Source organism: Neltuma alba, unplaced genomic scaffold (assembly GCF_004799145.2).
Source record: "Neltuma alba isolate B1F8T4 unplaced genomic scaffold, ASM479914v2 tig00005857_pilon, whole genome shotgun sequence".
Classification (NCBI taxonomy): Eukaryota; Viridiplantae; Streptophyta; class Magnoliopsida; order Fabales; family Fabaceae; genus Neltuma; species Neltuma alba.
The window spans coordinates 239,422-250,131 of NW_021634257.1; positions in this window are offsets into that span (position 1 = coordinate 239,422).

Consider the following 10,710-nt stretch of genomic DNA (forward strand, 5'->3'; position numbering starts at 1 on the left):
ATGTTAAATTTAAATTTAGCGGTGAAGCGTATTAAATAGTCTCGAATTCGGGACCTCCAAGTATCTTCGATAAAATGCATTTATTATAGTTGGAGTATTATTTTACTTTTTTCTATCTGCCATGGTAGTTATTGTTTTACGCTCGCACAGAACCATGCATTATCATAATTATGGTCAAAATAAATTTTGTTGAATGGGATTCCTTGATTTTGAGGAAAAGAATGTTAATTACTTTCATAATAAAGAAGTCGCACATGCTCTAAAACTGAGAATTTACTTTTTGAAATAATGGAAAAGTTTAGCATACTTATATGGTTGTCTCAGTTCATTGCTTTCCTATGCCTAGCCTCTTTACCATAATTACTTGGTGGGTCTTTTGTATAGACAAACCCACAATAATGTGAATTTATAAAAGCAAAGTATAAAAAATATTCCACAAACGTGTCAAGAGAATAACTTGGTTGTCCATAAGATCATCAAAATGAATGTTAGTTAGCTTCTAGAAGTGCGTGGGTACAAGTACCGATTTATAAAAGGTAAAGTATCATCATTAATTGTTGGCATATACTTTCCTGTTCCTATTTATAGGACAGGCAGAGAAGATAAATCTTTATCCTATTTATACGATACTGAGAAAATTTATTTGTATGGATGTATAATTTTATCCTTCATTTATTATTGTGTTAATTTTGTTTACATAGGGTGTAATGTATATTAAATAGGGATAAAGTTAGAAAGTTGTTGAATTTTAAATGAGAGTTAATGAAGTTTATGGTTTTTTTTTGTCTATGTGAAACACGTTAGAAGTTACTTATAAATAAAATCAAATGAGTATAAATGTTTAATAATTTATAAGATAATCAAAGTTCTTCGATTAATATTTAATTTTGTCATGTAGGTTTTGAGTTCATTATTGATTTTAGCATGTATAAGAGTGTTGGTATTTCTTTTTTTAAATAAAACCATAATTTTGACTCTTATAAATGCCCGTTTGGATCTAGCTAAACTTTGTTTTTGTTAAAGATGATCGTCGATGCACCCCTCTTGATGATAAAATCTATTTTTGAGTTAAATTTTTGATTTAGCCATAAGCTGTTTAAAAAAGTTTTAAATAATCGTTATAAATCAATTTTATAATCATTTTATGGATCATAATTCAAGATAATTTATTTTACCAATAAATTTTATACAAAATTTATTCTTCCTACAATTAATTCAAACACACGTGTGTAAGTAGATAGAATTTAGTACTCCTCCAGTCCTTAATAGAGGACCTAATTGTTGAATTAATTTTGATTCTAAATATAAGATTTATTGCTTATATTTATTAATTTTTTTAAATTACCTCTATAGATACTCCTTTAAACATAATTAAGTAGAAGATAGAGAGAGGATATTAAGGAAGATAATTTTAATATTTTAGAAAAAACATCATATTTCTTATAATTAACTAACTTACCTAACTTTTTTAATTTAATCAAATTAGTTAAATAGGTCTTATATTAAGAACTGGAGGACTAAAATGCTTGTTTTGAGGTAATCGTTGCACCTATATGTGGCCCAAAGAAAACGAAGTAATCACTCTTGCTAATGGAATTCTTATATATCTCGAGCTCTTGGATGATATGGCTGAGGGCAAAGAAGAATCTCGAAGCATAATTGTTAGTGGAGTTTTATACAAAGAACTGAAAAATAAAAAGCCTATTTCCTTTTAATTATATTTCTGTCTATTTTTAATACTTCTTCATTCTTAATTTTCTGCACATCCTCCGCTTTTATTTCATAAGAGAAGAATAATTAATTTGTAAAAATTAAGAAATGTAGTTAATGTCAGTCGGGTTTGATAAATATGTCAAAATTGTAACTTTTTTTACCAAAATATCCTCATTTAATAATTGAGTGGTTGTTTTTAATAATTGATCCAATTAATAAATATTTCATTTTAATGAAAAGAATAATAAAAATCTAAACGGGAGTTTTTTTTCTTTATAAATAAGATTAAGAAAATCCTTCAAAAATTCTTAATAAAGGATCACATTTAGGAAGTACGTAACGATCTCACTCGGCGCTAATGGTCATGTTTTACAATAGCTCAACCTGGCGTGCTCTCCTATGAAAAGTGCTCGCCTGAAACACTTGGCCTAATCGATTAGCCAGTCATGGGCTTGGATGAAGTTCCACGTGCTAGGACTCTCATGCAATTCTACCGTAGCAGCTAGTGAAGATAAAGATAGTTCTGGGTATTTGGATGAATACTAAACCATGATTTTAAAAGTAGTTTTACAATATACGAAGTAAATATGTGGAGGAATTTGTCTCGATTTGCTAAAAAAACACTTTTTAAAAACATTTTTTCAGTTATCCAAACACCTTGAAGGCAAAGAATGGGAGAAGTGAAACAAGAGGGCGAAGATCGAGACGGAGATGTGTGAGACTGGAAAAAACCGAGGGAGTCCAAGTGAAATTTCGAACAAGTGGAGAGAGAGATATATATAAAAATGAATTGGCATGGCACGGATTGATCAACCGAGGCTTGTCGTCTGTTTATACTGTTGGTCTTTCAGGTACAATAATATCTAATTATTATAATTAAGCTATATTATTGTTCGCCGTTTAGCTTAAACACAAACACAGGTAGCAAATAGTATAAAAAGTATCATTCCCTCAGAAATTAAGGCCAAACGAGTTAAAAATTACAATTATGTTCATAATTAGATTAAGCAAAATTAATGTGTAAATGAAGTTGTTTAAGGTACTTTGAAAGCAAATTTAAAAATCGAAGCAAAATAAACTTGACTTTAAGACAAATAAAGATCTAGGATTATTTTTCACTATTGTACTTTATAAAACTTGATTAGAAGCTTCTCATTTAGTATTTTAATGATAAGTTAAGCTAACCCAAGGTTCACAAATATTGACTAAGATTTCTCTAGTCAAAACCAAATTTTGTAATCTTAATGAACTTTACAACCTTTTGCTTTTGTTGAAAAGATTATACTCTGAAAACTAAAACCTTTTTGGACAATGCTGGTCAATAGGTACATCTCTATTATATCAACAAGCTTTCTATTTAATAGCATAAACTTTCGGTCTGGCACGTTTTAATCCAAGTTCAAAGATCGATTTAACTTTCTCAAGTTTCAACCAATCAAACAAATCACTTCAAGTTGTGGCCAATCACAAGGAAGCATTAAGCTTAAAGTAAAAATAATATAACATTAACATTAACACTAAAAAGAGAGTTAAAACAAGTCTTAATCCATACAATAGATCAAAATAATTCTAAAATGACTATTCTAGCTACACATATTCACTGAAGAGCCACAAATTAAGGGTATTTCGCAGTCATTACATAACTAAAGGAGAAGAGAAGAAGAAAACTAAGAAAAATAAGGAAAGAAGCTCTAAATCTCTTGCAAACTTCAAGCCTCAAAATCTCCAAACCCTAGCAAGAAACTCCTCCAAAGTCTAGTCGAAAATCATGAATTTTCCCTTTTATATATCCCAAATTTTAAGTTACAATGCAAAAGGCTACTACTGCAAATTTAGAAGTTATAAATCATGCATCTAGGTCTTATTTTTATAGCATAAATCACGAGTTTTCAAAGGTAACATCTGTATAAATAGAAGTTGCTACCACGTACATATAGAATGAATTTAGGTCTCATTTTTATAGCACAAATCTTTAAGAAAATGAAGTTATAAGTCATGCATCAAAGTTAGATAAAAAAATTTTTACTTTTTAGTGTAAGCTTTCAGCCATAATTAATAAATCTGTTTTTAGGTGTACATAGGAGGATGTTACAATAGAGGTAGTGATAAACTCAATTATTTCTATATATTTTGATATCTTTTATATGGGTTTTGTCAACTTAATTAGTCCCTTTTGACTTTAATTGATTGATTGATTGATTTAATATGTTTTATTTTGAATTATTATTTTATAGGGGCAAAATTGTCATATTTTGGTTTAATTGTGACTAATTGATTTTTGAGGACAATTAATGCTACCTTATCCTTGAATTTTGCTTACAGGTTTTTGGAAGAAATTAAAATTAAAATTAAAAAATAAATAAAAAGAAAAAAATAAAATAAAAAGGATAATTAAAAAGAAGGGGGCAAAACTAATAACCTAATATTCATCTTCTTCATCCGGTAGCTGGAGACGGGGACGAGCTGAGGCGCGGCTGGAAAAAAAACAGAGGAGGCGGGCAGCACACGAAATAGAGGAGACGCTGGGCGGCAGAGAGAAATGCAACAGAGTAGAGACGCCGAGCGAGCTTGGGGGCGAGGAGGCGCTGGCGGCAGAAGAAAAATTAAAAGACCAGCGAGCTGAGGGACCAGTGAGCGACGACGCCTTCACCTTCTTCTTCTCTTGGGCACGACAGAAACACAAAGACCAGCAACACGAGCTGAGAGGCAAGACCAGTGGCGTGAACTGATACGCACACGACCAAATAGCAAGAGGGGTCCAGAGCTCGACGGCACCTTCCTCATTCTTCTCCACGATTTGTTTCTGGTACCAGAGGAGGTCGACGGCGAGTGAACCAAGAGTGAGACAGCGAAATCAGTTCCGTCACCGTCTTCTTCAATGGCAGACCGTAACAGCGCTCTGATTATGGCATTTTTGATGGCAAATCGAGGCTAGAGTTTCATAATCTTCTAATTCAACAATAATGGCAGGAGCTTGGATCATCAAAGGGGAGTTTTAGTTGCTTTAATTTCTTACTCAATAATTGTTTAACAATTCCTAGGTCTTAGGATAGTTTTTCTAATTGTTGGGATAATTGTATTGCTTAATCTGATTATATTTGGAGATTACTGTGACTGAATTATTGCTTAGTATTTAACATTAGGCTGTTTATAGTTTTGATTTCAATTATAATGTTGTGGTTATGATATTTGTATTGATTTTGGAGTTAATATATTGTGATTTTCTAAGGTGGCTTGGAATTTTGGATCATATTGTCTCTTGCTAGCTTTAATTCTGTTATTTTGGATTTAAGAGTTCTAATTAAGTATTGTTTTTTAGTATCCTTAATCCCATTTTACTATTTTGGTTGCAGTTAGTAAGTTGGGATTTTAGAAAAATACTTTGTGGCAACTCGAGATGGCTCGGTTGTTAGATTATAAGCTTAATTATAATTCTTAATTCATTGTTTTAACTCCCACACCTTTTAGAGTGATGATTGTCTGCGTTGTTGAATTGGAGGATTGATTGTTATCATTGTTATTTGTGTGTTTCATTTTCATTTCTTTAATCTTCATTCATTTTAATCATTTTTATAAAAATAACAAAAAAAAGTATTTTAATTTCAATTTAATTCATGGCATTTAATTAGCAATTATCAAATCAAAAATCCTTTTTATAGTTTAGGTTACTTGCATTTATTTACTAGAATTTAATTTCGTTTTCGGCTCCTCAAAGTGAATATGACCCGGATTGTGCACTATATTGCATTAATTCGGTTAATTTTTGAAGTAATCACAAAGCAACAAATTAAGGGTAAGTTAACTTGAGGTAGTATGTAAAGAGATGGGTAAAGATATGATAATGGGTTACTTTACAAGATTTTAATTTGATTATAAATTACTGATCCAAATCCAAGTTTTCCTGTTGTCAACTTATATTCAAACCTGTTGACTCGAAGTCTGACCGTTCGATGAAAACGAGTTTGCTAGATTTGCACTAAAAAATTAAAAGAAAATGAGTATTAGATCAGCGTATTGCGCAACATGCTAAGTTGCGTATGCCTGTGATTGTGGGGCCATTTGACTCGTTGTGGGGCCATAATATATGTTGGTTATATCTTTTCACCTTGGGGAAACAAAATTTGTCCTTTCATCCAAAAGGAAGAAAAGTCCATTTGGGAGACCACGGGTACGGCATACATCATTTATATAATTTTTTTAATTTCTTTTACATTTCTTAAAGCCAATCAACCAATTTTATATCAACTTAATATATTTATTGACTTTTCATGTAAAACCCTCAGGCTAATAAATTTTTTTTTTCCAAAACAATGAAAAAGAAAATCTGCTTCATCATTATGTGGTTGGTTTAGTTACCGCGCGATGCACGTTTAGGATAACTTTGTCTTCGAATTTATAATTGCTGTCTCGTGCCCCATAACGGAATATTCTTCCAATTTTCTTTTCACTGTATATGAAGTCAATAACTTCTGCGTTGTTTCGGTAAGTAGTAAACAATTTCTTTTGGAAGTCCCCCCTTTTTTTATAGGGTCAATTTTTTTGTTTTCTTTCGTGGTAAAAAGCAAGTCTTCATCATTCTTCTGTGGTCATTTAAAGAATGTAGATAAGGCATGTAGTCATTAACCATACAAAATTTCTTGGTTACATATTTCACTATATATACAGTATATATATTTTGATTAGAGAAACGATGGGGTGGAGATTCCTGCATACTGATCTTATTTCTTAGCGGTAGGATTAGCTATTGCATCAAGTGGCGATTTATTTCTTTTACTATTTATAAGAAAAATTAATCCCGTAGGTCTTTATAATTTACTTGATAATTGATATAAATTTTAATCACTCGTCATATTATTTTTTTTAATATAAAACAAGTAATGACACAGGTATGATTGGGAATAATTTTGTCTTAGTTCGGGTGATTACGAAACAACCTCCAGTATTGCACACCAAAAACGGGCCCCAAAAAAGATTTGGTTGAAGAAAGTTGAAAGATTTGGTCGTAGAAAAAGTTGGGATTCAATTAATAATTCTCAAAGAATGAATAAGTGAAAATTCGAGATAATTAATGCTTATAAGGATGAACTCCAGACGAAAATCTACACCATATAGGTCTCTTTTATTAAGTTTTCTAGGGCCTGTATAGGTCCCTATTGTATTCCCATGACTTTTCTATTTTTTGGTTGTAAATATAGAATTTTGATAAGGAAACAAGTTGGCGTAAAACCATGAGTCTACTTGATAACAACAACAAGAATTAGAAAAACATCTTAATTCACTTTAGAATTTCATCTATGGTAACTGAAATTCAATGAATAAATAATTGATAATTAATATCATTAAAATGAATATCTATGTTCATATCATTTTATTTTATGTAATGGAGCCCTTGATATGATATGACATCTTCTCTAAGTCCTGTTATTCTACGAGTCTCCTGCGACAAGCTATTTGGCACGTATTCTTTTCGAGAGACAGGCGCCAGGCCTTACCATATTGACTCGTTTGAAATGTTGGATATGGTATTAGTTGAAAAATTTACTTTAATCTTAAATATAAAATTTTAATGATCTTTTACATTTCAAAAATATAATTTTCTCTTAAATTCTCTCTATTGTTTGCACATGTCTAATAAATGTTTTCATCAATAGAGTACTCTAATGATTCTGCTTATAAGTTGAGAAGAGAAAGATTATTTATAAGTCGCGCTATTAAATTTTTTATATTAATGCATAATATTCTTATTCATTTATTATTGTATAGATTATTATTTTTTTAGAAAGTGTAATATATTATTAAATAAAGATAAAATTAAAAAAACATTAAATTTTAGAACAAGATTAATAAGTTAATATTTTTTTTATTTTTATGAAACATGTTGGAATTGACATAAATAAGATCGGAAGAGTAATTTCTAGTACAAACGAATAAATAAGATAACTTAACAAAACCAATTTGCGTTTTCTTATACACTTATAACTAGCTACTTTTTTTTTTTGTAAAATAAAACTAACTACTATCAATTCTTCCTTGGGAACAATTGGGTTTTTTTTAGGGGAAAATCGTAAAAAAAATCCTTAAAATTGAAAAATTGTATATAAGGACTATTCATGAAAATTATTATCATTCGCTTATCAGTTATTATCAAAACCAATACTAATATTATAACGGGATCCCTATTTATAATTTTTCTATTTTTAAGGTTTTTTTGTGATTTTTTTTTTGGGTTAGTGATCTAAAAATTAGTTTTCCATTCCTCAATAAAGAATATTTTTAATATGTACCAACATATTGGAAGGTGATGTCCATGGCAGCCTGGGGCCACATCGGATAAGGGTTCTAGAAAGTATAAAGTTAGGTTGGTCCTGTCATCAAGGCACTAAAAACTGGAGTGATTACTAAACAAAGGTCCATGGGTCATATCCGACCAGAAATCAAACCAGTAAAAATAAAACATTAAAAAATTATTTAAATTTTTATCATACTATCGAAAGGCTAATTATCAATTTAGTACCTTGAATTGCTAATAAAATAATCAAATACTTACAATTTCTTTCCAACTTTCTTTGTGATTCCTTTGACACATTGAAATCATAATATTATATTAATAAAATCTCTAAGTATTCATCATAGCAAAATATCAAAATAGATATATGATAATAAAATATTCTTCCCTACAATCATTCAATCACTAAGTAAAATGATCAAAAACCGAAAAAGAAAAAGCAAAACAGTTTTTGATCAAAATAGTTTTCCTTTTTAATTAAAGAAAAAAAAAGGAGAGGCAACCCGGTTAACTCACTAAATCAGTCAGATTAACCGGGCATCCTCGGTTGGTCAAGGTCACCCACTGGGTCAGATTTTTCTGGTTCATTGGGGCTAACCGAGCCGCCAAGTGACCGGTTTTGGGTCCAACCAGATCCGGATTTCAATACTATGCCTGTCATAATCTATCAGTCACCTCTCTTTTTATGACTTATCACCTCACAAAAATACAAAACAAGTTTCTTTGTCGTCTTCTCTGTTTGTTGTGCACTAGTGTGGAAGGAATATGGTTGTTGGATATAACTAGTTAATGTTTAATGCAAGTTCAGATCATCTTTACCATTATTTATGTAAGTATTTATAAGTTTATTTTACGTAAATTAAGAAAAAACTCTTACATATTTACTTTATATTTTATAAATTATAATTAAAAAGTTGTTTATAAACCATTTCAAATGGTTTCCAAGTTGTTTCAAACCAAGTGTTGATCTCAAAAGCCTAAGGGTATGTTTGGCTCAATGAGAGGAAGGAGAGGGGAGGGGAGTGGAAGGATTTTAATATTATCTTGTTTGGATTTATAAAAAAAGAGGGGAGGGGAGGGAAAAATATTTTAATATGGATAATTTTGCTCTTATTTTATTTAAGGTGTGGGCATAATGGTTATAACATGACAAAATATAGACATAATGGTCACAACATGACAAAATATGGGCATAATAGTCATAATATGACAAAATATTATCCTTTCCCTCCAAATCTTCCCAATTTTGAAGGGGAGGTTGAGGAGGGGAGGGGAGGGGAGGGGAAATTTTAAAAATTTTCCCTCCCCCCCTAAAATTTGTGTATTGCCAAATAAGGGGAAATGATTAAAATCCCTCCCCTCCCTCCTAAATCCCTCATACCAAACACACCCTAAATAAACAACAGCATACTAGCTAATCAGTATTACATCTTTTACATGACTCACACGATGACATCATCACATCAATTATATTGAAATTAAATGACACTACTTGACACATTGACGCTTATTATCAATGTGTAATTGAAGGGACGTGCATCTTTTGCTTCTTCTTCTTTGTTTCATTTTATTTTCCTCATCTCTCCTTTATTTGTGATTTCTCTTTTTACCTACTTCTTTTACCAATGACATTTTTTTTCCAGCAAATTTACCAATGACGATTTAACATGAAAATTTTGCAATGGAATACAATTATTGCCCGGCACAATCACATGGTTGAAAAGACTGCTAAACCCAGTATAAATAAAATTACTATATAAATACAATCACATGGAATACAATTATTACCCAGCATTACTCCACAATAATAAATATAAATAAAATTACTATATCATTAATTGTCAAGTAAAATTAATTTTTTAATTAGAAAGACAGACACTAATAAATTAAGATTCCAAATCTAATTCACGACCTCTTATTTATAGGAGAATTTTTATGCTACTAAATCACAAATTAAAGTCATTGGTAATATTACTGTTAATAAGTTAAAAATAATTAAAATAAAACATGGGATACGTGACAATTAAGGTGATATGTTAGTAAATCACGAAAAAGGAAAAAGAACCAGAAAGGAAGAAAAGTGTTGGGCCATATTCTAACATATTTTGTGGCTCAGTCCCAAAAAGATAAAGGACAGGAAGTTAGTAGTACGTAACCAGGTCATGCATGTGAAATAATTATAACAAAAAACTTTAAACTCATCGTTTAATTGAGAAATCATGCTCATTATATAATTTGAGGACTAATTTATCAGGAACGTCTTGAAGTGAAAAATCCACATCATCTATTGTTGAATTCCAAACTGTGAGATAAATCCCCAAATATCTTTTTCTTGAAAATTTTGAAAATGTATATGGTCTGGAAATTACGTTAAGATTTAAAATTAGCAGTGGAGTATATTAAATAGTCTCGAATTACGGACCTCCAAATACTCTTCGATAAAGTGTATGTGTTTATTATTCTATTGGTATTGTTTTGCGCTCGCAGAATCATGCATTATGATAATTATGGTCACAATAAATTGTTGAAGTGGATTACTTGTTTGAGAAAAAGAATGTTAATTACTTTCATATAATAAAGAGGTTAAACGTGTACTAATACTGAGAATTTACCTTTTAAAAGAATGAAAAATTTAGCATACGCATATGGTTGGCTCAATTTGTTGCTGTCCTGCTTAATCTCTTTACCATAGTTACTTGGCGGGTCTCTTG